At 45.7% G+C, this 26,749-nt stretch overlaps 39 non-coding genes and 2 pseudogenes across 39 annotated transcripts; all 41 read left to right on the forward strand.

The window, feature by feature from the left end:
- Window positions 1–327: 327 nt before the first annotated feature.
- On the forward strand, window positions 328–446 carry LOC139689239 (5S ribosomal RNA). Its single transcript, XR_011701293.1, has one exon. It is a non-coding gene; the product is annotated as a 5S ribosomal RNA (ribosomal RNA).
- A 389-nt stretch (window positions 447–835) lies between these two features.
- Window positions 836–954, forward strand: LOC139688912 (5S ribosomal RNA). Its single transcript, XR_011700980.1, has one exon. It is a non-coding gene; the product is annotated as a 5S ribosomal RNA (ribosomal RNA).
- Window positions 955–1,343: 389 nt separating this feature from the next.
- LOC139688913 (5S ribosomal RNA) lies at window positions 1,344–1,462 on the forward strand. Its single transcript, XR_011700981.1, has one exon. It is a non-coding gene; the product is annotated as a 5S ribosomal RNA (ribosomal RNA).
- Window positions 1,463–1,851: 389 nt separating this feature from the next.
- LOC139688914 (5S ribosomal RNA) lies at window positions 1,852–1,970 on the forward strand. Its single transcript, XR_011700982.1, has one exon. It is a non-coding gene; the product is annotated as a 5S ribosomal RNA (ribosomal RNA).
- Window positions 1,971–2,292: 322 nt separating this feature from the next.
- Window positions 2,293–2,411, forward strand: LOC139688915 (5S ribosomal RNA). The gene has a single exon (XR_011700983.1). It is a non-coding gene; the product is annotated as a 5S ribosomal RNA (ribosomal RNA).
- Window positions 2,412–2,800: 389 nt separating this feature from the next.
- LOC139688916 (5S ribosomal RNA) lies at window positions 2,801–2,919 on the forward strand. The gene has a single exon (XR_011700984.1). It is a non-coding gene; the product is annotated as a 5S ribosomal RNA (ribosomal RNA).
- A 389-nt stretch (window positions 2,920–3,308) lies between these two features.
- LOC139688918 (5S ribosomal RNA) lies at window positions 3,309–3,427 on the forward strand. Its single transcript, XR_011700986.1, has one exon. It is a non-coding gene; the product is annotated as a 5S ribosomal RNA (ribosomal RNA).
- Window positions 3,428–9,087: 5,660 nt separating this feature from the next.
- LOC139688725 (5S ribosomal RNA) lies at window positions 9,088–9,186 on the forward strand (annotated as a pseudogene).
- Window positions 9,187–9,585: 399 nt separating this feature from the next.
- Window positions 9,586–9,704, forward strand: LOC139689209 (5S ribosomal RNA). The gene has a single exon (XR_011701264.1). It is a non-coding gene; the product is annotated as a 5S ribosomal RNA (ribosomal RNA).
- A 389-nt stretch (window positions 9,705–10,093) lies between these two features.
- On the forward strand, window positions 10,094–10,212 carry LOC139688919 (5S ribosomal RNA). The gene has a single exon (XR_011700987.1). It is a non-coding gene; the product is annotated as a 5S ribosomal RNA (ribosomal RNA).
- A 389-nt stretch (window positions 10,213–10,601) lies between these two features.
- Window positions 10,602–10,720, forward strand: LOC139689117 (5S ribosomal RNA). The gene has a single exon (XR_011701178.1). It is a non-coding gene; the product is annotated as a 5S ribosomal RNA (ribosomal RNA).
- A 389-nt stretch (window positions 10,721–11,109) lies between these two features.
- On the forward strand, window positions 11,110–11,228 carry LOC139688920 (5S ribosomal RNA). Its single transcript, XR_011700988.1, has one exon. It is a non-coding gene; the product is annotated as a 5S ribosomal RNA (ribosomal RNA).
- Window positions 11,229–11,617: 389 nt separating this feature from the next.
- On the forward strand, window positions 11,618–11,736 carry LOC139688921 (5S ribosomal RNA). The gene has a single exon (XR_011700989.1). It is a non-coding gene; the product is annotated as a 5S ribosomal RNA (ribosomal RNA).
- Window positions 11,737–12,125: 389 nt separating this feature from the next.
- LOC139688922 (5S ribosomal RNA) lies at window positions 12,126–12,244 on the forward strand. The gene has a single exon (XR_011700990.1). It is a non-coding gene; the product is annotated as a 5S ribosomal RNA (ribosomal RNA).
- A 389-nt stretch (window positions 12,245–12,633) lies between these two features.
- On the forward strand, window positions 12,634–12,752 carry LOC139688696 (5S ribosomal RNA). Its single transcript, XR_011700794.1, has one exon. It is a non-coding gene; the product is annotated as a 5S ribosomal RNA (ribosomal RNA).
- A 389-nt stretch (window positions 12,753–13,141) lies between these two features.
- On the forward strand, window positions 13,142–13,260 carry LOC139688923 (5S ribosomal RNA). The gene has a single exon (XR_011700991.1). It is a non-coding gene; the product is annotated as a 5S ribosomal RNA (ribosomal RNA).
- Window positions 13,261–13,649: 389 nt separating this feature from the next.
- LOC139689246 (5S ribosomal RNA) lies at window positions 13,650–13,768 on the forward strand. Its single transcript, XR_011701300.1, has one exon. It is a non-coding gene; the product is annotated as a 5S ribosomal RNA (ribosomal RNA).
- Window positions 13,769–14,157: 389 nt separating this feature from the next.
- Window positions 14,158–14,276, forward strand: LOC139689233 (5S ribosomal RNA). Its single transcript, XR_011701287.1, has one exon. It is a non-coding gene; the product is annotated as a 5S ribosomal RNA (ribosomal RNA).
- Window positions 14,277–14,665: 389 nt separating this feature from the next.
- On the forward strand, window positions 14,666–14,784 carry LOC139689178 (5S ribosomal RNA). The gene has a single exon (XR_011701235.1). It is a non-coding gene; the product is annotated as a 5S ribosomal RNA (ribosomal RNA).
- A 389-nt stretch (window positions 14,785–15,173) lies between these two features.
- LOC139689119 (5S ribosomal RNA) lies at window positions 15,174–15,292 on the forward strand. Its single transcript, XR_011701179.1, has one exon. It is a non-coding gene; the product is annotated as a 5S ribosomal RNA (ribosomal RNA).
- A 389-nt stretch (window positions 15,293–15,681) lies between these two features.
- LOC139688924 (5S ribosomal RNA) lies at window positions 15,682–15,800 on the forward strand. Its single transcript, XR_011700992.1, has one exon. It is a non-coding gene; the product is annotated as a 5S ribosomal RNA (ribosomal RNA).
- Window positions 15,801–16,189: 389 nt separating this feature from the next.
- On the forward strand, window positions 16,190–16,308 carry LOC139689181 (5S ribosomal RNA). The gene has a single exon (XR_011701238.1). It is a non-coding gene; the product is annotated as a 5S ribosomal RNA (ribosomal RNA).
- A 389-nt stretch (window positions 16,309–16,697) lies between these two features.
- On the forward strand, window positions 16,698–16,816 carry LOC139689244 (5S ribosomal RNA). The gene has a single exon (XR_011701298.1). It is a non-coding gene; the product is annotated as a 5S ribosomal RNA (ribosomal RNA).
- Window positions 16,817–17,205: 389 nt separating this feature from the next.
- LOC139688925 (5S ribosomal RNA) lies at window positions 17,206–17,324 on the forward strand. The gene has a single exon (XR_011700993.1). It is a non-coding gene; the product is annotated as a 5S ribosomal RNA (ribosomal RNA).
- Window positions 17,325–17,713: 389 nt separating this feature from the next.
- On the forward strand, window positions 17,714–17,832 carry LOC139689210 (5S ribosomal RNA). The gene has a single exon (XR_011701265.1). It is a non-coding gene; the product is annotated as a 5S ribosomal RNA (ribosomal RNA).
- A 389-nt stretch (window positions 17,833–18,221) lies between these two features.
- LOC139688926 (5S ribosomal RNA) lies at window positions 18,222–18,340 on the forward strand. The gene has a single exon (XR_011700994.1). It is a non-coding gene; the product is annotated as a 5S ribosomal RNA (ribosomal RNA).
- Window positions 18,341–18,729: 389 nt separating this feature from the next.
- LOC139688927 (5S ribosomal RNA) lies at window positions 18,730–18,848 on the forward strand. Its single transcript, XR_011700995.1, has one exon. It is a non-coding gene; the product is annotated as a 5S ribosomal RNA (ribosomal RNA).
- A 389-nt stretch (window positions 18,849–19,237) lies between these two features.
- On the forward strand, window positions 19,238–19,356 carry LOC139689211 (5S ribosomal RNA). Its single transcript, XR_011701266.1, has one exon. It is a non-coding gene; the product is annotated as a 5S ribosomal RNA (ribosomal RNA).
- A 389-nt stretch (window positions 19,357–19,745) lies between these two features.
- On the forward strand, window positions 19,746–19,864 carry LOC139689240 (5S ribosomal RNA). The gene has a single exon (XR_011701294.1). It is a non-coding gene; the product is annotated as a 5S ribosomal RNA (ribosomal RNA).
- Window positions 19,865–20,253: 389 nt separating this feature from the next.
- LOC139688929 (5S ribosomal RNA) lies at window positions 20,254–20,372 on the forward strand. Its single transcript, XR_011700997.1, has one exon. It is a non-coding gene; the product is annotated as a 5S ribosomal RNA (ribosomal RNA).
- A 389-nt stretch (window positions 20,373–20,761) lies between these two features.
- Window positions 20,762–20,880, forward strand: LOC139688930 (5S ribosomal RNA). The gene has a single exon (XR_011700998.1). It is a non-coding gene; the product is annotated as a 5S ribosomal RNA (ribosomal RNA).
- A 389-nt stretch (window positions 20,881–21,269) lies between these two features.
- Window positions 21,270–21,388, forward strand: LOC139689212 (5S ribosomal RNA). Its single transcript, XR_011701267.1, has one exon. It is a non-coding gene; the product is annotated as a 5S ribosomal RNA (ribosomal RNA).
- A 389-nt stretch (window positions 21,389–21,777) lies between these two features.
- On the forward strand, window positions 21,778–21,896 carry LOC139689213 (5S ribosomal RNA). The gene has a single exon (XR_011701268.1). It is a non-coding gene; the product is annotated as a 5S ribosomal RNA (ribosomal RNA).
- Window positions 21,897–22,740: 844 nt separating this feature from the next.
- On the forward strand, window positions 22,741–22,839 carry LOC139688743 (5S ribosomal RNA; annotated as a pseudogene).
- Window positions 22,840–23,238: 399 nt separating this feature from the next.
- Window positions 23,239–23,357, forward strand: LOC139688932 (5S ribosomal RNA). Its single transcript, XR_011700999.1, has one exon. It is a non-coding gene; the product is annotated as a 5S ribosomal RNA (ribosomal RNA).
- Window positions 23,358–23,746: 389 nt separating this feature from the next.
- LOC139688933 (5S ribosomal RNA) lies at window positions 23,747–23,865 on the forward strand. The gene has a single exon (XR_011701000.1). It is a non-coding gene; the product is annotated as a 5S ribosomal RNA (ribosomal RNA).
- A 389-nt stretch (window positions 23,866–24,254) lies between these two features.
- LOC139688687 (5S ribosomal RNA) lies at window positions 24,255–24,373 on the forward strand. Its single transcript, XR_011700785.1, has one exon. It is a non-coding gene; the product is annotated as a 5S ribosomal RNA (ribosomal RNA).
- A 389-nt stretch (window positions 24,374–24,762) lies between these two features.
- On the forward strand, window positions 24,763–24,881 carry LOC139689253 (5S ribosomal RNA). The gene has a single exon (XR_011701306.1). It is a non-coding gene; the product is annotated as a 5S ribosomal RNA (ribosomal RNA).
- Window positions 24,882–25,270: 389 nt separating this feature from the next.
- Window positions 25,271–25,389, forward strand: LOC139688685 (5S ribosomal RNA). The gene has a single exon (XR_011700783.1). It is a non-coding gene; the product is annotated as a 5S ribosomal RNA (ribosomal RNA).
- A 389-nt stretch (window positions 25,390–25,778) lies between these two features.
- Window positions 25,779–25,897, forward strand: LOC139688934 (5S ribosomal RNA). The gene has a single exon (XR_011701001.1). It is a non-coding gene; the product is annotated as a 5S ribosomal RNA (ribosomal RNA).
- A 389-nt stretch (window positions 25,898–26,286) lies between these two features.
- On the forward strand, window positions 26,287–26,405 carry LOC139689120 (5S ribosomal RNA). Its single transcript, XR_011701180.1, has one exon. It is a non-coding gene; the product is annotated as a 5S ribosomal RNA (ribosomal RNA).
- Window positions 26,406–26,749: the final 344 nt, after the last annotated feature.

Genomic DNA, 26,749 nt, shown 5'->3' on the forward strand with positions numbered 1-26,749 from the left:
TCAAATAATTTATTTTGCAATGCCAGACATTGCATGCGTGATTTTGAATTGGTATGTTCCCTTTTGACACCATTCCATTTCATCTAGATGCGACCAGCTCTCTTGGGGCAATGCATTGGTGCTGTAGTAACCCGTATCTCTTCCACATTTATCCAAAGTTCGTTTTGAGATGGCAAATTACCTCCGTCTCCCGCCATCATATAGTATGGTCGTGGACGGCCCGATGTATGCAAGCCGTGGGCAAGAAAATAGACGTCGTGTCGCGTCGTTGCAAGTGTTTGCGGGCTTGATATTGCTAAAATAGTTGACTCGAGAGTGGTGGAAATTGCCAACGGCCATACCACGCTGAATACACCGGTTCTCGTCCGATCACCGAAGTTAAGCAGCATCGGGCCCGGATAGTACTTGGATGGGTGACCGCCTGGGAACACCGTGTGCCGTTGGCTTTCAATATTTTTTTTCCGAAACGAACGTATTTTGAGGCATTCTCTGATGTTTTTAATTTTTTTCAAATAATTTATTTTGCAATGCCAGACATTGCATGCGTGATTTTGAATTGGTATGTTCCCTTTTGACACCATTCCATTTCATCTAGATGCGACCAGCTCTCTTGGGGCAATGCATTGGTGCTGTAGTAACCCGTATCTCTTCCACATTTATCCAAAGTTCGTTTTGAGATGGCAAATTACCTCCGTCTCCCGCCATCATATAGTATGGTCGTGGACGGCCCGATGTATGCAAGCCGTGAGCAAGAAAATAGACGTCGTGTCGCGTCGTTGCAAGTGTTTGCGGGCTTGATATTGCTAAAATAGTTGACTCGAGAGTGGTGGAAAATGCCAACGGCCATACCACGCTGAATACACCGGTTCTCGTCCGATCACCGAAGTTAAGCAGCATCGGGCCCGGATAGTACTTGGATGGGTGACCGCCTGGGAACACCGGGTGCCGTTGGCTTTCAATATTTTTTTTCCGAAACGAACGTATTTTGAGGCATTCTCTGATGTTTTTAATTTTTTTCAAATAATTTATTTTGCAATGCCAGACATTGCATGCGTGATTTTGAATTGGTATGTTCCCTTTTGACACCATTCCATTTCATCTAGATGCGACCAGCTCTCTTGGGGCAATGCATTGGTGCTGTAGTAACCCGTATCTCTTCCACATTTATCCAAAGTTCGTTTTGAGATGGCAAATTACCTCCGTCTCCCGCCATCATATAGTATGGTCGTGGACGGCCCGATGTATGCAAGCCGTGGGCAAGAAAATAGACGTCGTGTCGCGTCGTTGCAAGTGTTTGCGGGCTTGATATTGCTAAAATAGTTGACTCGAGAGTGGTGGAAATTGCCAACGGCCATACCACGCTGAATACACCGGTTCTCGTCCGATCACCGAAGTTAAGCAGCATCGGGCCCGGATAGTACTTGGATGGGTGACCGCCTGGGAACACCGGGTGCCGTTGGCTTTCAATATTTTTTTTCCGAAACGAACGTATTTTGAGGCATTCTCTGATGTTTTTAATTTTTTTCAAATAATTTATTTTGCAATGCCAGACATTGCATGCGTGATTTTGAATTGGTATGTTCCCTTTTGACACCATTCCATTTCATCTAGATGCGACCAGCTCTCTTGGGGCAATGCATTGGTGCTGTAGTAACCCGTATCTCTTCCACATTTATCCAAAGTTCGTTTTGAGATGGCAAATTACCTCCGTCTCCCGCCATCATATAGTATGGTCGTGGACGGCCCGATGTATGCAAGCCGTGGGCAAGAAAATAGACGTCGTGTCGCGTCGTTGCAAGTGTTTGCGGGCTTGATATTGCTAAAATAGTTGACTCGAGAGTGGTGGAAATTGCCAACGGCCATACCACGCTGAATACACCGGTTCTCGTCCGATCACCGAAGTTAAGCAGCATCGGGCCCGGATAGTACTTGGATGGGTGACCGCCTGGGAACACCGGGTGCCGTTGGCTTTCAATATTTTTTTTCCGAAACGAACGTATTTTGAGGCATTCTCTGATGTTTTTAATTTTTTTCAAATAATTTATTTTGCAATGCCAGACATTGCATGCGTGATTTTGAATTGGTATGTTCCCTTTTGACACCATTCCATTTCATCTAGATGCGACCAGCTCTCTTGGGGCAATGCATTGGTGCTGTAGTAACCCGTATCTCTTCCACATTTATCCAGATGTATGCAAGCCGTGGGCAAGAAAATAGACGTCGTGTCGCGTCGTTGCAAGTGTTTGCGGGCTTGATATTGCTAAAATAGTTGACTCGAGAGTGTTGGAAAATGCCAACGGCCATACCACGCTGAATACACCGGTTCTCGTCCGATCACCGAAGTTAAGCAGCATCGGGCCCGGATAGTACTTGGATGGGTGACCGCCTGGGAACACCGGGTGCCGTTGGCTTTCAATATTTTTTTTCCGAAACGAACGTATTTTGAGGCATTCTCTGATGTTTTTAATTTTTTTCAAATAATTTATTTTGCAATGCCAGACATTGCATGCGTGATTTTGAATTGGTATGTTCCCTTTTGACACCATTCCATTTCATCTAGATGCGACCAGCTCTCTTGGGGCAATGCATTGGTGCTGTAGTAACCCGTATCTCTTCCACATTTATCCAAAGTTCGTTTTGAGATGGCAAATTACCTCCGTCTCCCGCCATCATATAGTATGGTCGTGGACGGCCCGATGTATGCAAGCCGTGGGCAAGAAAATAGACGTCGTGTCGCGTCGTTGCAAGTGTTTGCGGGCTTGATATTGCTAAAATAGTTGACTCGAGAGTGGTGGAAATTGCCAACGGCCATACCACGCTGAATACACCGGTTCTCGTCCGATCACCGAAGTTAAGCAGCATCGGGCCCGGATAGTACTTGGATGGGTGACCGCCTGGGAACACCGGGTGCCGTTGGCTTTCAAAATTTTTTTTCCGAAACGAACGTATTTTGAGGCATTCTCTGATGTTTTTAATTTTTTTCAAATAATTTATTTTGCAATGCCAGACATTGCATGCGTGATTTTGAATTGGTATGTTCCCTTTTGACACCATTCCATTTCATCTAGATGCGACCAGCTCTCTTGGGGCAATGCATTGGTGCTGTAGTAACCCGTATCTCTTCCACATTTATCCAAAGTTCGTTTTGAGATGGCAAATTACCTCCGTCTCCCACCATCATATAGTATGGTCGTGGACGGCCCGATGTATGCAAGCCGTGGGCAAGAAAATAGACGTCGTGTCGCGTCGTTGCAAGTGTTTGCGGGCTTGATATTGCTAAAATAGTTGACTCGAGAGTGGTGGAAATTGCCAACGGCCATACCACGCTGAATACACCGGTTCTCGTCCGATCACCGAAGTTAAGCAGCATCGGGCCCGGATAGTACTTGGATGGGTGACCGCCTGGGAACACCGGGTGCCGTTGGCTTTCAATATTTTTAGTTGACTCGAGAGTGGTGGAAATTGCCAACGGCCGTGGGGACGTGTCTGTGTTCCGGTTCTGTGTGTGCGTTTCCCCGGCGTTCGAGGCTTCGATCGCCGGGAGGGGTGAAACTCGCTGCCTCCCCTGGTGCTTGTGGCGGAGAAGTTTTTTTTGTGGTGGAGTTTTCCCCTTTTTTCTTTATCAGGCCTGTTAGGGCTTGAGGTGCGTGATTGGTTCTTTTCTTTCCTTGTTAAGGTAGTAAATTAGAATGCCTTACGATAGGAAGGCCACGCTAATTATAAGTCTCAATGACTTAAAAGAAAGCGCTACGGCCCTAGAGGTCCATCGATTCATCGGTGTCGAGCTCGGGCTAAAATTGGAAGATTTGGTGGCTATTCAGTTTGGAATTACTAGGAAAACAGTTTATGTTAAGGTGATAAATGAAGAATTAGTGGAAAAAATTTTGCGGTCGAAAGGGGGGCCCATCGACTTTCCTTCAGAAGCCGATAAGCGGGGAACGGCGACCTTGGAGTCGGCCTCTAGCAGGGCAACCTTTGTTAAGGTGGTCTCACTCCCGCCTGAAGTCCCCAAATTTGAGGTGGAAATGGCCCTCGGAAAATACGGCAAGGTGGTCTCCCACACGGACAACCAGTGGATTGGGCAGGGTCTGTACAAAATCAGTACAGGTACCCGAACAGTCAAGATGTACATTAAGAGCCCCATACCATCATATATCCCTATCGCCGGGTTTAGAGCTGTAATACACTACGACGGGCAAAAGCAAACCTGTTCCAGGTGTGGGAGTGAGGAGCACCTTAGAGTCAAATGCACAATGATGAAGACGAGTACGGCTTATGCGGATGCATTGCGGGGAAAGAAGTCAAACACGGAGGAGGAAATTCCGCTGGTGCCAATTCCGGAGGAAGATAATGGTACTGATGCAATCGGGGAGAATACAGGGGCAGAGGATTCTTTAGAAGGTGAAAAGCGGCGAGGAACTACGCGAGCCCCCCCGACCAGCGAAGATGATGACTCGGGCAGTGACGGACCGGCAGAGGCCAACGGAATCGGGCGTAAGCGGAGGAAGGGGTCAAGGAACAGGGGGCGGGGTAAAAGGATTTCGACTTCCGTTACCCTTAGCAATTTAATGGAGGCCACCGGCGCGGAAGGGGAAGCTTGCAACGGGGAACGAGGGGAGAGGGGGAACAGCGAGGCCGGGACTAAGGAGATGGACATTCAGGAGGAGGGGCGAGAAGGAAGTGTGGAAATGCTGGCAGACAAGCTGAGCAATAAAAAAATGGAATGGTTGGTGGGGCATAGTGAATCGGAGCCGGGTCGGGGGAGAGAGAGTGGGGGCAGCCGGGCCTCCGTTGACGCCCCGGGAGGGGAAGTGGCCCCGGGGCTGATTGGCGCGGTGGCGTCGAATGGGGGGGTGGTGGCGGTTTTGGCGGACGGGACCAGGCAGAAAGAAGGTGAAATGGCAGTGGACCACGGTCTGCAGGGGGCGGAGGCTGAAGCGAGCGGTGACTTCACAGTGGTCGACCGGCGGGCCAGGAGGGTAAAGGAAATCGGAAAGAAGAAAGAGGTGTTGCGCGGCAGCGTCACTGCGGGTGAGCATGGAGAAGAGGCTCGGGGCAGCGCCAGTGAGAGCAGTGTTGCGGACGACCTTGAGGAGAGCACCAGCCGATTCTGGAGGGGGTGCAAAAAGGTGGCGGCGGAGCAAAAGCGGACAAAATGGCCTAGCGGCGACTGCGGCAGTGCTGGACCACGTCCGGCATTGGAGGACTGGGCCGAAAAGTTTGCGTATGTTAAAGAAGGTAAATTTAAAATCACGAATAGGGAATCGAATAATTTGGAAACGGAAAAGCCGCTTTCACCTAAAGCAAATATATAGATTGGAATACCTCCCTACCGAATATCCTTTGAACACCGAAATGGACACAAAACTAAAAATAGGCACGCTAAATGTGTGTGGGATCAGAAGCAAGGAAAGGATAGAAAGAGTTTTTGACCTTTTTCAAAAAGAAGGTCTGGACATCCTTTTGTTGCAAGAGGTCACGGGAAGCGCATATTGGGACTCAGGGCCTGCGCAGATATATATGAATACTATAGAACAGGAAAGAGGCACCGCCATATTGTTAAAAAAAAGCATTATCCCACAAAAGATTACAATGTTACCATCTGGGAGGGCGATGGCCATGTACGTACTCGGAATAAAGATAATCAATGTGTACGGCCCGGCCGGCACTAGGAAATTACAGGAAAGGAGGGAATTCTACACGAGGGACCTCCTCCCCCTTTTGAACGGGTTTCAAGGAATGGCACTCCTAGGCGGGGATTTTAATGCAATAATAGACGAAAAAGACAGCCAAAATAACCGAGAAGGATCAGGGAAATACCCAATATGCGGCCCACTTAAAGCAATTATAAATAACCTCAGGGCAGTTGACGTAGTAAAACTATCCAACGGCAATGACATCCTCCCGTACACCATTTACGGGGAAAACTGGGCAACCCGGCAGGACCGTTTCTATGCATCCCTCGATATGAAGACCCGTATATCGTCCTATTCGGTGCTTCCAGTAACATGCTCCGATCACTGCGCGGTCCTGATCTCCGTCAAAGGATCCCCGAACAGAACGGGGCCAAAGGCAAGGGCAAAGGAATGGAGGTTGAATACTGAGCTGTTTCACGAACAAGACACCAAAGAAATACTGAGGGAGAACATCCAACTGTGGGTAAAAAAGTGGAGTGGAATGGACCCAATTAAAAGATGGGAGATGACGAAAGTCCATATTAGAAGGCTCTTTGCACATTTGCAAAGAATAAGAGCGGAAGAAACAAGAGAAACCATGCTCTTTTATAGGGAAGCGCTCCAAGAAAGTTTAAAATCTAGGAATAAGGGAAGGAGCAACTGGGAAGAAACTAAAGAACTGAAGAGGAAAATTTTTAGTATTGAACAGCAAAGGGCAAAAATACAATCTTGGCAAAAAAGCAAACTATCCCTGCCAGAGGAAGAGGCCTCTGTTTATTACCTGGGGAGAAGATTAAAGGAGTGCAGAAATAATATATTAAACAACGGAATATTTAATGAAAACGGAAGTAGAATAGAGGAGGAAAGTGAAATGATAGACCATGTATACAACCACTTTGTGGCTCTCCTGTCAGGAAATAACACCACACGAAAGGGTAAGTCACCAGACTCCACGCCACTCCCGACACTCCCAGTGGAAATGGCAGAGAGAATGGCGGAAATATACACGAGAGAGGAGTGTGAGGACGCCCTGAGATGGCTCCCCAAGGGGAGGTCTCCTGGTCCCGACGGAATTCCTTACGAATTCTATGAAGAATTTTGGAAAGATCTGAAAGATATACTGATTCCAGCATTTGAGTCCATTTTCAAAAAAAATATTCTCGCCAAGACCCAAAGTGAGGGAAAAATAGTACTCGTACCGAAAAAGAAAGAACCGAGAGTAATAAATGACTACAGACCTATCACACTCCTGAATGCCGATTATAAAATAATGGCGAAAATCGTGAAAACTAGGCTGAGTGAAGGCCTAGCGACGATAATCGGCCCTGACGAACACATAGTAGGGCAGGGAAAAAATATAATATCAGCACTGACGACCATCAGGGACGTGATAGCGAGCCACGATCATAGGCGGGACGAAGGTCTCAAACTAATAGCGGTTGATCTGGACAAGGCATTTGATAGAGTGGAAGTCTATCACGTACTTGACACCTTGAAAGAGATGGGCTTCCCGGAAATATTCTTGGAAAATATTAAAATGTTCACGAAAAACATCAGTTCAAGAGTAAAATTGAGCGCGGGGGTAGAAACAAGGCCGTTTCCTGTAACAAGATCCATTAGACAAGGATGTCCACTATCAATGATTCTCTTTTCAGTAACACTGGAGCCCCTATTACACCGTCTCCGCAGGATTCTGAAAGGTATCCCTGTGGGGAACGAAAAAATAACCGCGGTAGCGTACGCGGACGATATAACGATCTTCGCCAAAGACCAAACGGAGGTTGACATAATCGAGAAATCGCTAAAAGAATATGAAAACGAAAGCGGGCAAAAGGTGAATGTGGAAAAAACGAAGGCCATGCTAATAAAAGACGTCGACTTCACTGGTACTGGTAAATGGAAAGAGGTAACTTCAGTAGACATCCTCGGAATACCATGGAGAAGAACGTTGACGGACACAACTATCGCAGCATGGGAAAAGACAACGTCAACGATCAAAGGAACTATTGCACAATTGAGAGATAGAAACCTCAATATTTACCAGAAAGTCCTTGCGATCAATGCATTAATATATTCCAAGGCCTGGTTCACTGCACAAATCTTTCCGTTGCCAGATAAAAATGGGGCCGTAATGACCAAAATAGCAATGCAATATCTGTGGAGTGGGCAACTGCTAAGGGTGGCAAAGAGCCAGACCTGTCTCCCCAAGGGCAAAGGAGGCCTAGGGATGATTGATGTGCGGGACAAGGCCATTGCCCTCTACGCAAAAACAGTAATTAACACCTTAACTGGCGACTGTCAACAGTCAAAACATCTATTAAAGGTGGCATTGGATGCACCTAGGCAAGATAGAATTATGACAAAAACTATCAGGACAGTTAAAGACATAGTAGAAAAGATGTCGAGAGAAACGAGAGCAACCACAAAGTCCATCTACAGAATACTGAGAAACGACGACTATTGTCAAATCAATATAGAAAAACACATCGTATCAGTAAACTGGAAGAGAGTCTGGAGAAATATCAACAAAAACAGCATGAACTTAAGGACAAAGAGCGCCTTTTTTCTATTTGCTAACTACATAGTAACAACCCAACAAATCAAAAAAAACCTAAAGCTGTCCGGGAACAACGAATGCGAACACTGCGATGCAGCCGACACGCAAGACCACAGGGTGTTTGAATGCAACATATCAAGACAAAGATGGGGCCTAATAAAAAAAGCTTTTAGAGTATTCAATACATTCGGAGAAAAGAATATAGGTAATAGGAATATAATGCTAATGGACTTCAACCTCTTCCCCAGCGGAAAAATGGAAATTATGTGCTGGCTAATAGGACAACATCTACTGACGGTAAACAAGTGGGTGGAAATAGATATGGGAACTTGGTGGGAGAACGTTAAAAAAGAAAGTAAGAACTTAGAAAAACGGCTACAACCATATTGGAAAATAGTAGAACAACTGGTCACAGAAGAAGGCACGGTGGAAAGTCCGGGGTAAAAAAAGAGGGAATGTTATTGAAGTAATGTATCGACGTATATGGGAAGTAATATAATACTCATAAATGTACCAAACAAAAAAAAAAAAATTTTAAATGTAAATATAATGTCCTAAAGTAAATGTAATAAATATACCCATATATGTGTATTTATAAATAAATAGGAATAAAGTTTTACTGCTTACAAAAGCCTAGTTTGGGCAGTTAAGATTTTGAACTGCTTTCAAAGGATGTAAATGCCTGTGTGCCATTGTAACATTTTGATGTAAAATGTAAAAAACTATTATTTTCCATTATTAAAAAAAAAAAACAATTAATGTATTATTCTATTGACTGTAAAGCACACAACCATGTAATGCAATGTTGGGCCTAGTGCCCTAGAAATAAAGTTATAAAAAAATAAAAAAAAAAAAATACCACGCTGAATACACCGGTTCTCGTCCGATCACCGAAGTTAAGCAGCATCGGGCCCGGATAGTACTTGGATGGGTGACCGCCTGGGAACACCGGGTGCCGTTGGCTTTCAATATTTTTTTTCCGAAACGAACGTATTTTGAGGCATTCTCTGATGTTTTTAATTTTTTTCAAATAATTTATTTTGCAATGCCAGACATTGCATGCGTGATTTTGAATTGGTATGTTCCCTTTTGACACCATTCCATTTCATCTAGATGCGACCAGCTCTCTTGGGGCAATGCATTGGTGCTGTAGTAACCCGTATCTCTTCCACATTTATCCAAAGTTCGTTTTGAGATGGCAAATTACCTCCGTCTCCCGCCATCATATAGTATGGTCGTGGACGGCCCGATGTATGCAAGCCGTGGGCAAGAAAATAGACGTCGTGTCGCGTCGTTGCAAGTGTTTGCGGGCTTGATATTGCTAAAATAGTTGACTCGAGAGTGGTGGAAATTGCCAACGGCCATACCACGCTGAATACACCGGTTCTCGTCCGATCACCGAAGTTAAGCAGCATCGGGCCCGGATAGTACTTGGATGGGTGACCGCCTGGGAACACCGGGTGCCGTCGGCTCTCAATATTTTTTTTCCGAAACGAACGTATTTTGAGGCATTCTCTGATGTTTTTAATTTTTTTCAAATAATTTATTTTGCAATGCCAGACATTGCATGCGTGATTTTGAATTGGTATGTTCCCTTTTGACACCATTCCATTTCATCTAGATGCGACCAGCTCTCTTGGGGCAATGCATTGGTGCTGTAGTAACCCGTATCTCTTCCACATTTATCCAAAGTTCGTTTTGAGATGGCAAATTACCTCCGTCTCCCGCCATCATATAGTATGGTCGTGGACGGCCCGATGTATGCAAGCCGTGGGCAAGAAAATAGACGTCGTGTCGCGTCGTTGCAAGTGTTTGCGGGCTTGATATTGCTAAAATAGTTGACTCGAGAGTGGTGGAAATTGCCAACGGCCATACCACGCTGAATACACCGGTTCTCGTCCGATCACCGAAGTTAAGCAGCATCGGGCCCGGATAGTACTTGGATGGGTGACCGCCTGGGAACACCGGGTGCCGTTGGCTTTCAATATTTTTTTTCCGAAACGAACGTATTTTGAGGCATTCTCTGATGTTTTTAATTTTTTTCAAATAATTTATTTTGCAATGCCAGACATTGCATGCGTGATTTTGAATTGGTATGTTCCCTTTTGACACCATTCCATTTCATCTAGATGCGACCAGCTCTCTTGGGGCAATGCATTGGTGCTGTAGTAACCCGTATCTCTTCCACATTTATCCAAAGTTCGTTTTGAGATGGCAAATTACCTCCGTCTCCCGCCATCATATAGTATGGTCGTGGACGGCCCGATGTATGCAAGCCGTGGGCAGGAAAATAGACGTCGTGTCGCGTCGTTGCAAGTGTTTGCGGGCTTGATATTGCTAAAATAGTTGACTCGAGAGTGGTGGAAATTGCCAACGGCCATACCACGCTGAATACACCGGTTCTCGTCCGATCACCGAAGTTAAGCAGCCTCGGGCCCGGATAGTACTTGGATGGGTGACCGCCTGGGAACACCGGGTGCCGTTGGCTTTCAATATTTTTTTTCCGAAACGAACGTATTTTGAGGCATTCTCTGATGTTTTTAATTTTTTTCAAATAATTTATTTTGCAATGCCAGACATTGCATGCGTGATTTTGAATTGGTATGTTCCCTTTTGACACCATTCCATTTCATCTAGAATCGACCAGCTCTCTTGGGGCAATGCATTGGTGCTGTAGTAACCCGTATCTCTTCCACATTTATCCAAAGTTCGTTTTGAGATGGCAAATTACCTCCGTCTCCCGCCATCATATAGTATGGTCGTGGACGGCCCGATGTATGCAAGCCGTGGGCAAGAAAATAGACGTCGTGTCGCGTCGTTGCAAGTGCTTGCGGGCTTGATATTGCTAAAATAGTTGACTCGAGAGTGGTGGAAATTGCCAACGGCCATACCACGCTGAATACACCGGTTCTCGTCCGATCACCGAAGTTAAGCAGCATCGGGCCCGGATAGTACTTGGATGGGTGACCGCCTGGGAACACCGGGTGCCGTTGGCTTTCAATATTTTTTTTCCGAAACGAACGTATTTTGAGGCATTCTCTGATGTTTTTAATTTTTTTCAAATAATTTATTTTGCAATGCCAGACATTGCATGCGTGATTTTGAATTGGTATGTTCCCTTTTGACACCATTCCATTTCATCTAGATGCGACCAGCTCTCTTGGGGCAATGCATTGCTGCTGTAGTAACCCGTATCTCTTCCACATTTATCCAAAGTTCGTTTTGAGATGGCAAATTACCTCCGTCTCCCGCCATCATATAGTATGGTCGTGGACGGCCCGATGTATGCAAGCCGTGGGCAAGAAAATAGACGTCGTGTCGCGTCGTTGCAAGTGTTTGCGGGCTTGATATTGCTAAAATAGTTGACTCGAGAGTGGTGGAAATTGCCAACGGCCATACCACGCTGAATACACCGGTTCTCGTCCGATCACCGAAGTTAAGCAGCATCGGGCCCGGATAGTACTTGGATGGGTGACCGCCTGGGAACACCGGGTGCCGTTGGCTTTCAATATTTTTTTTCCGAAACGAACGTATTTTGAGGCATTCTCTGATGTTTTAAATTTTTTTCAAATAATTTATTTTGCAATGCCAGACATTGCATGCGTGATTTTGAATTGGTATGTTCCCTTTTGACACCATTCCATTTCATCTAGATGCGACCAGCTCTCTTGGGGCAATGCATTGGTGCTGTAGTAACCCGTATCTCTTCCACATTTATCCAAAGTTCGTTTTGAGATGGCAAATTACCTCCGTCTCCCGCCATCATATAGTATGGTCGTGGACGGCCCGATGTATGCAAGCCGTGGGCAAGAAAATAGACGTCGTGTCGCGTCGTTGCAAGTGTTTGCGGGCTTGATATTGCTAAAATAGTTGACTCGAGAGTGGTGGAAATTGCCAACGGCCATACCACGCTGAATACACCGGTTCTCGTCCGATCACCGAAGTTAAGCAGCATCGGGCCCGGATAGTACTTGGATGGGTGACCGCCTGGGAACACCGGGTGCCGTTGGCTTTCAATATTTTTTTTCCGAAACGAACGTATTTTGAGGCATTCTCTGATGTTTTAAATTTTTTTCAAATAATTTATTTTGCAATGCCAGACATTGCATGCGTGATTTTGAATTGGTATGTTCCCTTTTGACACCATTCCATTTCATCTAGATGCGACCAGCTCTCTTGGGGCAATGCATTGGTGCTGTAGTAACCCGTATCTCTTCCACATTTATCCAAAGTTCGTTTTGAGATGGCAAATTACCTCCGTCTCCCGCCATCATATAGTATGGTCGTGGACGGCCCGATGTATGCAAGCCGTGGGCAAGAAAATAGACGTCGTGTCGCGTCGTTGCAAGTGTTTGCGGGCTTGATATTGCTAAAATAGTTGACTCGAGAGTGGTTGAAATTGCCAACGGCCATACCACGCTGAATTCACCGGTTCTCGTCCGATCACGGAAGTTAAGCAGCATCGGGCCCGGATAGTACTTGGATGGGTGACCGCCTGGGAACACCGGGTGCCGTTGGCTTTCAATATTTTTTTTCCGAAACGAACGTATTTTGAGGCATTCTCTGATGTTTTTAATTTTTTTCAAATAATTTATTTTGCAATGCCAGACATTGCATGCGTGATTTTGAATTGGTATGTTCCCTTTTGACACCATTCCATTTCATCTAGATGCGACCAGCTCTCTTGGGGCAATGCATTGGTGCTGTAGTAACCCGTATCTCTTCCACATTTATCCAAAGTTCGTTTTGAGATGGCAAATTACCTCCGTCTCCCGCCATCATATAGTATGGTCGTGGACGGCCCGATGTATGCAAGCCGTGGGCAAGAAAATAGACGTCGTGTCGCGTCGTTGCAAGTGTTTGCGGGCTTGATATTGCTAAAATAGTTGACTCGAGAGTGGTGGAAATTGCCAACGGCCATACCACGCTGAATACACCGGTTCTCGTCCGATCACCGAAGTTAAGCAGCATCGGGCCCGGATAGTACTTGGATGGGTGACCGCCTGGGAACACCGGGTGCCGTTGGCTTTCAATATTTTTTTTCCGAAACGAACGTATTTTGAGGCATTCTCTGATGTTTTTAATTTTTTTCAAATAATTTATTTTGCAATGCCAGACATTGCATGCGTGATTTTGAATTGGTATGTTCCCTTTTGACACCATTCCATTTCATCTAGATGCGACCAGCTCTCTTGGGGCAATGCATTGGTGCTGTAGTAACCCGTATCTCTTCCACATTTATCCAAAGTTCGTTTTGAGATGGCAAATTACCTCCGTCTCCCGCCATCATATACTATGGTCGTGGACGGCCCGATGTATGCAAGCCGTGGGCAAGAAAATAGACGTCGTGTCGCGTCGTTGCAAGTGTTTGCGGGCTTGATATTGCTAAAATAGTTGACTCGAGAGTGGTGGAAATTGCCAACGGCCATACCACGCTGAATACACCGGTTCTCGTCCGATCACCGAAGTTAAGCAGCATCGGGCCCGGATAGTACTTGGATGGGTGACCGCCTGGGAACACCGGGTGTCGTCGGCTCTCAATATTTTTTTTCCGAAACGAACGTATTTTGAGGCATTCTCTGATGTTTTTAATTTTTTTCAAATAATTTATTTTGCAATGCCAGACATTGCATGCGTGATTTTGAATTGGTATGTTCCCTTTTGACACCATTCCATTTCATCTAGATGCGACCAGCTCTCTTGGGGCAATGCATTGGTGCTGTAGTAACCCGTATCTCTTCCACATTTATCCAAAGTTCGTTTTGAGATGGCAAATTACCTCCGTCTCCCGCCATCATATAGTATGGTCGTGGACGGCCCGATGTATGCAAGCCGTGGGCAAGAAAATAGACGTCGTGTCGCGTCGTTGCAAGTGTTTGCGGGCTTGATATTGCTAAAATAGTTGACTCGAGAGTGGTGGAAATTGCCAACGGCCATACCACGCTGAATACACCGGTTCTCGTCCGATCACCGAAGTTAAGCCGCATCGGGCCCGGATAGTACTTGGATGGGTGACCGCCTGGGAACACCGGGTGCCGTTGGCTTTCAATATTTTTTTTCCGAAACGAACGTATTTTGAGGCATTCTCTGATGTTTTTAATTTTTTTCAAATAATTTATTTTGCAATGCCAGACATTGCATGCGTGATTTTGAATTGGTATGTTCCCTTTTGACACCATTCCATTTCATCTAGATGCGACCAGCTCTCTTGGGGCAATGCATTGGTGCTGTAGTAACCCGTATCTCTTCCACATTTATCCAAAGTTCGTTTTGAGATGGCAAATTACCTCCGTCTCCCGCCATCATATAGTATGGTCGTGGACGGCCCGATGTATGCAAGCCGTGGGCAAGAAAATAGACGTCGTGTCGCGTCGTTGCAAGTGTTTGCGGGCTTGATATTGCTAAAATAGTTGACTCGAGAGTGGTGGAAATTGCCAACGGCCATACCACGCTGAATACACCGGTTCTCGTCCGATCGCCGAAGTTAAGCAGCATCGGGCCCGGATAGTACTTGGATGGGTGACCGCCTGGGAACACCGGGTGCCGTTGGCTTTCAATATTTTTTTTCCGAAACGAACGTATTTTGAGGCATTCTCTGATGTTTTTAATTTTTTTCAAATAATTTATTTTGCAATGCCAGACATTGCATGCGTGATTTTGAATTGGTATGTTCCCTTTTGACACCATTCCATTTCATCTAGATGCGACCAGCTCTCTTGGGGCAATGCATTGGTGCTGTAGTAACCCGTATCTCTTCCACATTTATCCAAAGTTCGTTTTGAGATGGCAAATTACCTCCGTCTCCCGCCATCATATAGTATGGTCGTGGACGGCCCGATGTATGCAAGCCGTGGGCAAGAAAATAGACGTCGTGTCGCGTCGTTGCAAGTGTTTGCGGGCTTGATATTGCTAAAATAGTTGACTCGAGAGTGGTGGAAATTGCCAACGGCCATACCACGCTGAATACACCGGTTCTCGTCCGATCACCGAAGTTAAGCAGCCTCGGGCCCGGATAGTACTTGGATGGGTGACCGCCTGGGAACACCGGGTGCCGTTGGCTTTCAATATTTTTTTTCCGAAACGAACGTATTTTGAGGCATTCTCTGATGTTTTTAATTTTTTTCAAATAATTTATTTTGCAATGCCAGACATTGCATGCGTGATTTTGAATTGGTATGTTCCCTTTTGACACCATTTCATTTCATCTAGATGCGACCAGCTCTCTTGGGGCAATGCATTGGTGCTGTAGTAACCCGTATCTCTTCCACATTTATCCAAAGTTCGTTTTGAGATGGCAAATTACCTCCGTCTCCCGCCATCATATAGTATGGTCGTGGACGGCCCGATGTATGCAAGCCGTGGGCAAGAAAATAGACGTCGTGTCGCGTCGTTGCAAGTGCTTGCGGGCTTGATATTGCTAAAATAGTTGACTCGAGAGTGGTGGAAATTGCCAACGGCCATACCACGCTGAATACACCGGTTCTCGTCCGATCACCGAAGTTAAGCAGCATCGGGCCCGGATAGTACTTGGATGGGTGACCGCCTGGGAACACCGGGTGCCGTTGGCTTTCAATATTTTTTTTCCGAAACGAACGTATTTTGAGGCATTCTCTGATGTTTTTAATTTTTTTCAAATAATTTATTTTGCAATGCCAGACATTGCATGCGTGATTTTGAATTGGTATGTTCCCTTTTGACACCATTCCATTTCATCTAGATGCGACCAGCTCTCTTGGGGCAATGCATTGGTGCTGTAGTAACCCGTATCTCTTCCACATTTATCCAAAGTTCGTTTTGAGATGGCAAATTACCTCCGTCTCCCGCCATCATATAGTATGGTCGTGGACGGCCCGATGTATGCAAGCCGTGGGCAAGAAAATAGACGTCGTGTCGCGTCGTTGCAAGTGTTTGCGGGCTTGATATTGCTAAAATAGTTGACTCGAGAGTGGTGGAAATTGCCAACGGCCATACCACGCTGAATATACCGGTTCTCGTCCGATCACCGAAGTTAAGCAGCCTCGGGCCCGGATAGTACTTGGATGGGTGACCGCCTGGGAACACCGGGTGCCGTTGGCTTTCAATATTTTTTTTCCGAAACGAACGTATTTTGAGGCATTCTCTGATGTTTTTAATTTTTTTCAAATAATTTATTTTGCAATGCCAGACATTGCATGCGTGATTTTGAATTGGTATGTTCCCTTTTGACACCATTCCATTTCATCTAGATGCGACCAGCTCTCTTGGGGCAATGCATTGGTGCTGTAGTAACCCGTATCTCTTCCACATTTATCCAAAGTTCGTTTTGAGATGGCAAATTACCTCCGTCTCCCGCCATCATATAGTATGGTCGTGGACGGCCCGATGTATGCAAGCCGTGGGCAAGAAAATAGACGTCGTGTCGCGTCGTTGCAAGTGTTTGCGGGCTTGATATTGCTAAAATAGTTGACTCGAGAGTGGTGGAAATTGCCAACGGCCATACCACGCTGAATACACCGGTTCTCGTCCGATCACCGAAGTTAAGCAGCCTCGGGCCCGGATAGTACTTGGATGGGTGACCGCCTGGGAACACCGGGTGACGTTGGCTTTCAATATTTTTTTTCCGAAACGAACGTATTTTGAGGCATTCTCTGATGTTTTTAATTTTTTTCAAATAATTTATTTTGCAATGCCAGACATTGCATGCGTGATTTTGAATTGGTATGTTCCCTTTTGACACCATTCCATTTCATCTAGATGCGACCAGCTCTCTTGGGGCAATGCATTGGTGCTGTAGTAACCCGTATCTCTTCCACATTTATCCAAAGTTCGTTTTGAGATGGCAAATTACCTCCGTCTCCCGCCATCATATAGTATGGTCGTGGACGGCCCGATGTATGCAAGCCGTGGGCAAGAAAATAGACGTCGTGTCGCGTCGTTGCAAGTGTTTGCGGGCTTGATATTGCTAAAATAGTTGACTCGAGAGTGGTGGAAATTGCCAACGGCCATACCACGCTGAATACACCGGTTCTCGTCCGATCACCGAAGTTAAGCAGCATCGGGCCCGGATAGTACTTGGATGGGTGACCGCCTGGGAACACCGGGTGCCGTTGGCTTTCAATATTTTTTTTCCGAAACGAACGTATTTTGAGGCATTCTCTGATGTTTTTAATTTTTTTCAAATAATTTATTTTGCAATGCCAGACATTGCATGCGTGATTTTGAATTGGTATGTTCCCTTTTGACACCATTCCATTTCATCTAGATGCGACCAGCTCTCTTGGGGCAATGCATTGGTGCTGTAGTAACCCGTATCTCTTCCACATTTATCCAAAGTTCGTTTTGAGATGGCAAATTACCTCCGTCTCCCGCCATCATATAGTATGGTCGTGGACGGCCCGATGTATGCAAGCCGTGGGCAAGAAAATAGACGTCGTGTCGCGTCGTTGCAAGTGTTTGCGGGCTTGATATTGCTAAAATAGTTGACTCGAGAGTGGTGGAAATTGCCAACGGCCATACCACGCTGAATACACCGGTTCTCGTCCGATCACCGAAGTTAAGCAGCATCGGGCCCGGATAGTACTTGGATGGGTGACCGCCTGGGAACACCGGGTGCCGTCGGCTCTCAATATTTTTTTTCCGAAACGAACGTATTTTGAGGCATTCTCTGATGTTTTTAATTTTTTTCAAATAATTTATTTTGCAATGCCAGACATTGCATGCGTGATTTTGAATTGGTATGTTCCCTTTTGACACCATTCCATTTCATCTAGATGCGACCAGCTCTCTTGGGGCAATGCATTGGTGCTGTAGTAACCCGTATCTCTTCCACATTTATCCAAAGTTCGTTTTGAGATGGCAAATTACCTCCGTCTCCCGCCATCATATAGTATGGTCGTGGACGGCCCGATGTATGCAAGCCGTGGGCAAGAAAATAGACGTCGTGTCGCGTCGTTGCAAGTGTTTGCGGGCTTGATATTGCTAAAATAGTTGACTCGAGAGTGGTGGAAATTGCCAACGGCCATACCACGCTGAATACACCGGTTCTCGTCCGATCACCGAAGTTAAGCAGCATCGGGCCCGGATAGTACTTGGATGGGTGACCGCCTGGGAACACCGGGTGCCGTTGGCTTTCAATATTTTTTTTCCGAAACGAACGTATTTTGAGGCATTCTCTGATGTTTTTAATTTTTTTCAAATAATTTATTTTGCAATGCCAGACATTGCATGCGTGATTTTGAATTGGTATGTTCCCTTTTGACACCATTCCATTTCATCTAGATGCGACCAGCTCTCTTGGGGCAATGCATTGGTGCTGTAGTAACCCGTATCTCTTCCACATTTATCCAAAGTTCGTTTTGAGATGGCAAATTACCTCCGTCTCCCGCCATCATATAGTATGGTCGTGGACGGCCCGATGTATGCAAGCCGTGGGCAAGAAAATAGACGTCGTGTCGCGTCGTTGCAAGTGTTTGCGGGCTTGATATTGCTAAAATAGTTGACTCGAGAGTGGTGGAAATTGCCAACGGCCATACCACGCTGAATACACCGGTTCTCGTCCGATCACCGAAGTTAAGCAGCATCGGGCCCGGATAGTACTTGGATGGGTGACCGCCTGGGAACACCGGGTGCCGTTGGCTTTCAATATTTTTTTTCCGAAACGAACGTATTTTGAGGCATTCTCTGATGTTTTTAATTTTTTTCAAATAATTTATTTTGCAATGCCAGACATTGCATGCGTGATTTTGAATTGGTATGTTCCCTTTTGACACCATTCCATTTCATCTAGATGCGACCAGCTCTCTTGGGGCAATGCATTGGTGCTGTAGTAACCCGTATCTCTTCCACATTTATCCAAAGTTCGTTTTGAGATGGCAAATTACCTCCGTCTCCCGCCATCATATAGTATGGTCGTGGACGGCCCGATGTATGCAAGCCGTGGGCAAGAAAATAGACGTCGTGTCGCGTCGTTGCAAGTGTTTGCGGGCTTGATATTGCTAAAATAGTTGACTCGAGAGTGGTGGAAATTGCCAACGGCCATACCACGCTGAATACACCGGTTCTCGTCCGATCACCGAAGTTAAGCAGCATCGGGCCCGGATAGTACTTGGATGGGTGACCGCCTGGGAACACCGGGTGCCGTCGGCTCTCAATATTTTTTTTCCGAAACGAACGTATTTTGAGGCATTCTCTGATGTTTTTATTTTTTTTCAAATAATTTATTTTGCAATGCCAGACATTGCATGCGTGATTTTGAATTGGTATGTTCCCTTTTGACACCATTCCATTTCATCTAGATGCGACCAGCTCTCTTGGGGCAATGCATTGGTGCTGTAGTAACCCGTATCTCTTCCACATTTATCCAAAGTTCGTTTTGAGATGGCAAATTACCTCCGTCTCCCGCCATCATATAGTATGGTCGTGGACGGCCCGATGTATGCAAGCCGTGGGCAAGAAAATAGACGTCGTGTCGCGTCGTTGCAAGTGTTTGCGGGCTTGATATTGCTAAAATAGTTGACTCGAGAGTGGTGGAAATTGCCAACGGCCATACCACGCTGAATACACCGGTTCTCGTCCGATCACCGAAGTTAAGCAGCATCGGGCCCGGATAGTACTTGGATGGGTGACCGCCTGGGAACACCGTGTGCCGTTGGCTTTCAATATTTTTTTTCCGAAACGAACGTATTTTGAGGCATTCTCTGATGTTTTTAATTTTTTTCAAATAATTTATTTTGCAATGCCAGACATTGCATGCGTGATTTTGAATTGGTATGTTCCCTTTTGACACCATTCCATTTCATCTAGATGCGACCAGCTCTCTTGGGGCAATGCATTGGTGCTGTAGTAACCCGTATCTCTTCCACATTTATCCAAAGTTCGTTTTGAGATGGCAAATTACCTCCGTCTCCCGCCATCATATAGTATGGTCGTGGACGGCCCGATGTATGCAAGCCGTGGGCAAGAAAATAGACGTCGTGTCGCGTCGTTGCAAGTGTTTGCGGGCTTGATATTGCTAAAATAGTTGACTCGAGAGTGGTGGAAAATGCCAACGGCCATACCACGCTGAATACACCGGTTCTCGTCCGATCACCGAAGTTAAGCAGCATCGGGCCCGGATAGTACTTGGATGGGTGACCGCCTGGGAACACCGGGTGCCGTTGGCTTTCAATATTTTTTTTCCGAAACGAACGTATTTTGAGGCATTCTCTGATGTTTTTAATTTTTTTCAAATAATTTATTTTGCAATGCCAGACATTGCATGCGTGATTTTGAATTGGTATGTTCCCTTTTGACACCATTCCATTTCATCTAGATGCGACCAGCTCTCTTGGGGCAATGCATTGGTGCTGTAGTAACCCGTATCTCTTCCACATTTATCCAAAGTTCGTTTTGAGATGGCAAATTACCTCCGTCTCCCGCCATCATATAGTATGGTCGTGGACGGCCCGATGTATGCAAGCCGTGGGCAAGAAAATAGACGTCGTGTCGCGTCGTTGCAAGTGTTTGCGGGCTTGATATTGCTAAAATAGTTGACTCGAGAGTGGTGGAAATTGCCAACGGCCATACCACGCTGAATACACCGGTTCTCGTCCGATCACCGAAGTTAAGCAGCATCGGGCCCGGATAGTACTTGGATGGGTGACCGCCTGGGAACACCGGGTGCCGTTGGCTTTCAATATTTTTTTTCCGAAACGAACGTATTTTGAGGCATTCTCTGATGTTTTTAATTTTTTTCAAATAATTTATTTTGCAATGCCAGACATTGCATGCGTGATTTTGAATTGGTATGTTCCCTTTTGACACCATTCCATTTCATCTAGATGCGACCAGCTCTCTTGGGGCAATGCATTGGTGCTGTAGTAACCCGTATCTCTTCCACATTTATCCAAAGTTCGTTTTGAGATGGCAAATTACCTCCGTCTCCCGCCATCATATAGTATGGTCGTGGACGGCCCGATGTATGCAAGCCGTGGGCAAGAAAATAGACGTCGTGTCGCGTCGTTGCAAGTGTTTGCGGGCTTGATATTGCTAAAATAGTTGACTCGAGAGTGGTGGAAATTGCCAACGGCCATACCACGCTGAATACACCGGTTCTCGTCCGATCACCGAAGTTAAGCAGCATCGGGCCCGGATAGTACTTGGATGGGTGACCGCCTGGGAACACCGGGTGCCGTCGGCTCTCAATATTTTTTTTCCGAAACGAACGTATTTTGAGGCATTCTCTGATGTTTTTAATTTTTTTCAAATAATTTATTTTGCAATGCCAGACATTGCATGCGTGATTTTGAATTGGTATGTTCCCTTTTGACACCATTCCATTTCATCTAGATGCGACCAGCTCTCTTGGGGCAATGCATTGGTGCTGTAGTAACCCGTATCTCTTCCACATTTATCCAAAGTTCGTTTTGAGATGGCAAATTACCTCCGTCTCCCGCCATCATATAGTATGGTCGTGGACGGCCCGATGTATGCAAGCCGTGGGCAAGAAAATAGACGTCGTGTCGCGTCGTTGCAAGTGTTTGCGGGCTTGATATTGCTAAAATAGTTGACTCGAGAGTGGTGGAAATTGCCAACGGCCATACCACGCTGAATACACCGGTTCTCGTCCGATCACCGAAGTTAAGCAGCATCGGGCCCGGATAGTACTTGGATGGGTGACCGCCTGGGAACACCGGGTGCCGTCGGCTCTCAATATTTTTTTTCCGAAACGAACGTATTTTGAGGCATTCTCTGATGTTTTTATTTTTTTTCAAATAATTTATTTTGCAATGCCAGACATTGCATGCGTGATTTTGAATTGGTATGTTCCCTTTTGACACCATTCCATTTCATCTAGATGCGACCAGCTCTCTTGGGGCAATGCATTGGTGCTGTAGTAACCCGTATCTCTTCCACATTTATCCAAAGTTCGTTTTGAGATGGCAAATTACCTCCGTCTCCCGCCATCATATAGTATGGTCGTGGACGGCCCGATGTATGCAAGCCGTGGGCAAGAAAATAGACGTCGTGTCGCGTCGTTGCAAGTGTTTGCGGGCTTGATATTGCTAAAATAGTTGACTCGAGAGTGGTGGAAATTGCCAACGGCCATAACAAGTATGTGAATAAAGGGAATACGTTCAATAAATAAGAGCAGATAATAATGTAAACAATGTATCATTAATGTTTAACTGTGAAAAAAAGACGCAAAGGGGATGTTTAAAAAAATATGACTATTTATAATTGGCTTGATTTCATTGTAATCATTTTGTTCCCTATAAAGGATCTTGTATTGTTAATTCAAGTAAGGAAAATGTTCCCTAAGTTATGTGACGGTGAACACTTTCCGAATGCTTATAGTTCATAAGTGGTTCATACTTATATCATCCTTTGTTTAGAATTGTTCAATTGTGAAAATGTTCAATCTGTGGTCTTATGCACGCTTAAGATGGTGCACATGGTGTTAAATAACTATGTTTGTGAATGGAAATACATGTAATAAAAAAAAAAATGGGTTTAGTGCCACGAAATAAAGATATTAAAAAAAAAAAAAAAATACCACGCTGAATACACCGGTTCTCGTCCGATCACCGAAGTTAAGCAGCATCGGGCCCGGATAGTACTTGGATGGGTGACCGCCTGGGAACACCGTGTGCCGTTGGCTTTCAATATTTTTTTTCCGAAACGAACGTATTTTGAGGCATTCTCTGATGTTTTTAATTTTTTTCAAATAATTTATTTTGCAATGCCAGACATTGCATGCGTGATTTTGAATTGGTATGTTCCCTTTTGACACCATTCCATTTCATCTAGATGCGACCAGCTCTCTTGGGGCAATGCATTGGTGCTGTAGTAACCCGTATCTCTTCCACATTTATCCAAAGTTCGTTTTGAGATGGCAAATTACCTCCGTCTCCCGCCATCATATAGTATGGTCGTGGACGGCCCGATGTATGCAAGCCGTGGGCAAGAAAATAGACGTCGTGTCGCGTCGTTGCAAGTGTTTGCGGGCTTGATATTGCTAAAATAGTTGACTCGAGAGTGGTGGAAAATGCCAACGGCCATACCACGCTGAATACACCGGTTCTCGTCCGATCACCGAAGTTAAGCAGCATCGGGCCCGGATAGTACTTGGATGGGTGACCGCCTGGGAACACCGGGTGCCGTTGGCTTTCAATATTTTTTTTCCGAAACGAACGTATTTTGAGGCATTCTCTGATGTTTTTAATTTTTTTCAAATAATTTATTTTGCAATGCCAGACATTGCATGCGTGATTTTGAATTGGTATGTTCCCTTTTGACACCATTCCATTTCATCTAGATGCGACCAGCTCTCTTGGGGCAATGCATTGGTGCTGTAGTAACCCGTATCTCTTCCACATTTATCCAAAGTTCGTTTTGAGATGGCAAATTACCTCCGTCTCCCGCCATCATATAGTATGGTCGTGGACGGCCCGATGTATGCAAGCCGTGGGCAAGAAAATAGACGTCGTGTCGCGTCGTTGCAAGTGTTTGCGGGCTTGATATTGCTAAAATAGTTGACTCGAGAGTGGTGGAAATTGCCAACGGCCATACCACGCTGAATACACCGGTTCTCGTCCGATCACCGAAGTTAAGCAGCATCGGGCCCGGATAGTACTTGGATGGGTGACCGCCTGGGAACACCGGGTGCCGTTGGCTTTCAATATTTTTTTTCCGAAACGAACGTATTTTGAGGCATTCTCTGATGTTTTTAATTTTTTTCAAATAATTTATTTTGCAATGCCAGACATTGCATGCGTGATTTTGAATTGGTATGTTCCCTTTTGACACCATTCCATTTCATCTAGATGCGACCAGCTCTCTTGGGGCAATGCATTGGTGCTGTAGTAACCCGTATCTCTTCCACATTTATCCAAAGTTCGTTTTGAGATGGCAAATTACCTCCGTCTCCCGCCATCATATAGTATGGTCGTGGACGGCCCGATGTATGCAAGCCGTGGGCAAGAAAATAGACGTCGTGTCGCGTCGTTGCAAGTGTTTGCGGGCTTGATATTGCTAAAATAGTTGACTCGAGAGTGGTGGAAATTGCCAACGGCCATACCACGCTGAATACACCGGTTCTCGTCCGATCACCGAAGTTAAGCAGCCTCGGGCCCGGATAGTACTTGGATGTGTGACCGCCTGGGAACACCGGGTGCCGTTGGCTTTCAATATTTTTTTTCCGAAACGAACGTATTTTGAGGCATTCTCTGATGTTTTAAATTTTTTTCAAATAATTTATTTTGCAATGCCAGACATTGCATGCGTGATTTTGAATTGGTATGTTCCCTTTTGACACCATTCCATTTCATCTAGATGCGACCAGCTCTCTTGGGGCAATGCATTGGTGCTGTAGTAACCCGTATCTCTTCCACATTTATCCAAAGTTCGTTTTGAGATGGCAAATTACCTCCGTCTCCCGCCATCATATAGTATGGTCGTGGACGGCCCGATGTATGCAAGCCGTGGGCAAGAAAATAGACGTCGTGTCGCGTTGTTGCAAGTGTTTGCGGGCTTGATATTGCTAAAATAGTTGACTCGAGAGTGGTGGAAATTGCCAACGGCCATACCACGCTGAATACACCGGTTCTCGTCCGATCACCGAAGTTAAGCAGCATCGGGCCCGGATAGTACTTGGATGGGTGACCGCCTGGGAACACCGGGTGCCTTTGGCTTTCAATATTTTTTTTCCGAAACGAACGTATTTTGAGGCATTCTCTGATGTTTTAAATTTTTTTCAAATAAATTATTTTGCAATGCCAGACATTGCATGCGTGATTTTGAATTGGTATGTTCCCTTTTGACACCATTCCATTTCATCTAGATGCGACCAGCTCTCTTGGGGCAATGCATTGGTGCTGTAGTAACCCGTATCTCTTCCACATTTATCCAAAGTTCGTTTTGAGATGGCAAATTACCTCCGTCTCCCGCCATCATATAGTATGGTCGTGAACGGCCCGATGTATGCAAGCCGTGGGCAAGAAAATAGACGTCGTGTCGCGTCGTTGCAAGTGTTTGCGGGCTTGATATTGCTAAAATAGTTGACTCGAGAGTGGTGGAAATTGCCAACGGCCATACCACGCTGAATACACCGGTTCTCGTCCGATCAACGAAGTTAAGCAGCATCGGGCCCGGATAGTACTTGGATGGGTGACCGCCTGGGAACACCGGGTGCCGTTGGCTTTCAATATTTTTTTTCCGAAACGAACGTATTTTGAGGCATTCTCTGATGTTTTTAATTTTTTTCAAATAATTTATTTTGCAATGCCAGACATTGCATGCGTGATTTTAAATTGGTATGTTCCCTTTTGACACCATTCCATTTCATCTAGATGCGACCAGCTCTCTTGGGGCAATGCATTGGTGCTGTAGTAACCCGTATCTCTTCCACATTTATCCAAAGTTCGTTTTGAGATGGCAAATTACCTCCGTCTCCCGCCATCATATAGTATGGTCGTGGACGGCCCGATGTATGCAAGCCGTGGGCAAGAAAATAGACGTCGTGTCGCGTCGTTGCAAGTGTTTGCGGGCTTGATATTGCTAAAATAGTTGACTCGAGAGTGTTGGAAATTGCCAACGGCCATACCACGCTGAATACACCGGTTCTCGTCCGATCACCGAAGTTAAGCAGCATCGGGCCCGGATAGTACTTGGATGGGTGACCGCCTGGGAACACCGGGTGCCGTTGGCTTTCAATATTTTTTTTCCGAAACGAACGTATTTTGAGGCATTCTCTGATGTTTTTAATTTTTTTCAAATAATTTATTTTGCAATGCCAGACATTGCATGCGTGATTTTGAATTGGTATGTTCCCTTTTGACACCATTCCATTTCATCTAGATGCGACCAGCTCTCTTGGGGCAATGCATTGGTGCTGTAGTAACCCGTATCTCTTCCACATTTATCCAAAGTTCGTTTTGAGATGGCAAATTACCTCCGTCTCCCGCCATCATATAGTATGGTCGTGGACGGCCCGATGTATGCAAGCCGTGGGCAAGAAAATAGACGTCGTGTCGCGTCGTTGCAAGTGTTTGCGGGCTTGATATTGCTAAAATAGTTGACTCGAGAGTGGTGGAAATTGCCAACGGCCATACCACGCTGAATACACCGGTTCTCGTCCGATCACCGAAGTTAAGCAGCCTCGGGCCCGGATAGTACTTGGATGGGTGACCGCCTGGGAACACCGGGTGCCGTTGGCTTTCAATATTTTTTTTCCGAAACGAACGTATTTTGAGGCATTCTCTGATGTTTTTAATTTTTTTCAAATAATTTATTTTGCAATGCCAGACATTGCATGCGTGATTTTGAATTGGTATGTTCCCTTTTGACACCATTCCATTTCATCTAGATGCGACCAGCTCTCTTGGGGCAATGCATTGGTGCTGTAGTAACCCGTATCTCTTCCACATTTATCCAAAGTTCGTTTTGAGATGGCAAATTACCTCCGTCTCCCGCCATCATATAGTATGGTCGTGGACGGCCCGATGTATGCAAGCCGTGGGCAAGAAAATAGACGTCGTGTCGCGTCGTTGCAAGTGTTTGC

The sequence above is a fragment of the Hetaerina americana genome, unplaced genomic scaffold (assembly GCF_022747635.1).
Source record: "Hetaerina americana unplaced genomic scaffold, ioHetAmer1.1.p SCAF_216, whole genome shotgun sequence".
Lineage (NCBI taxonomy): Eukaryota > Metazoa > Arthropoda > Insecta > Odonata > Calopterygidae > Hetaerina > Hetaerina americana.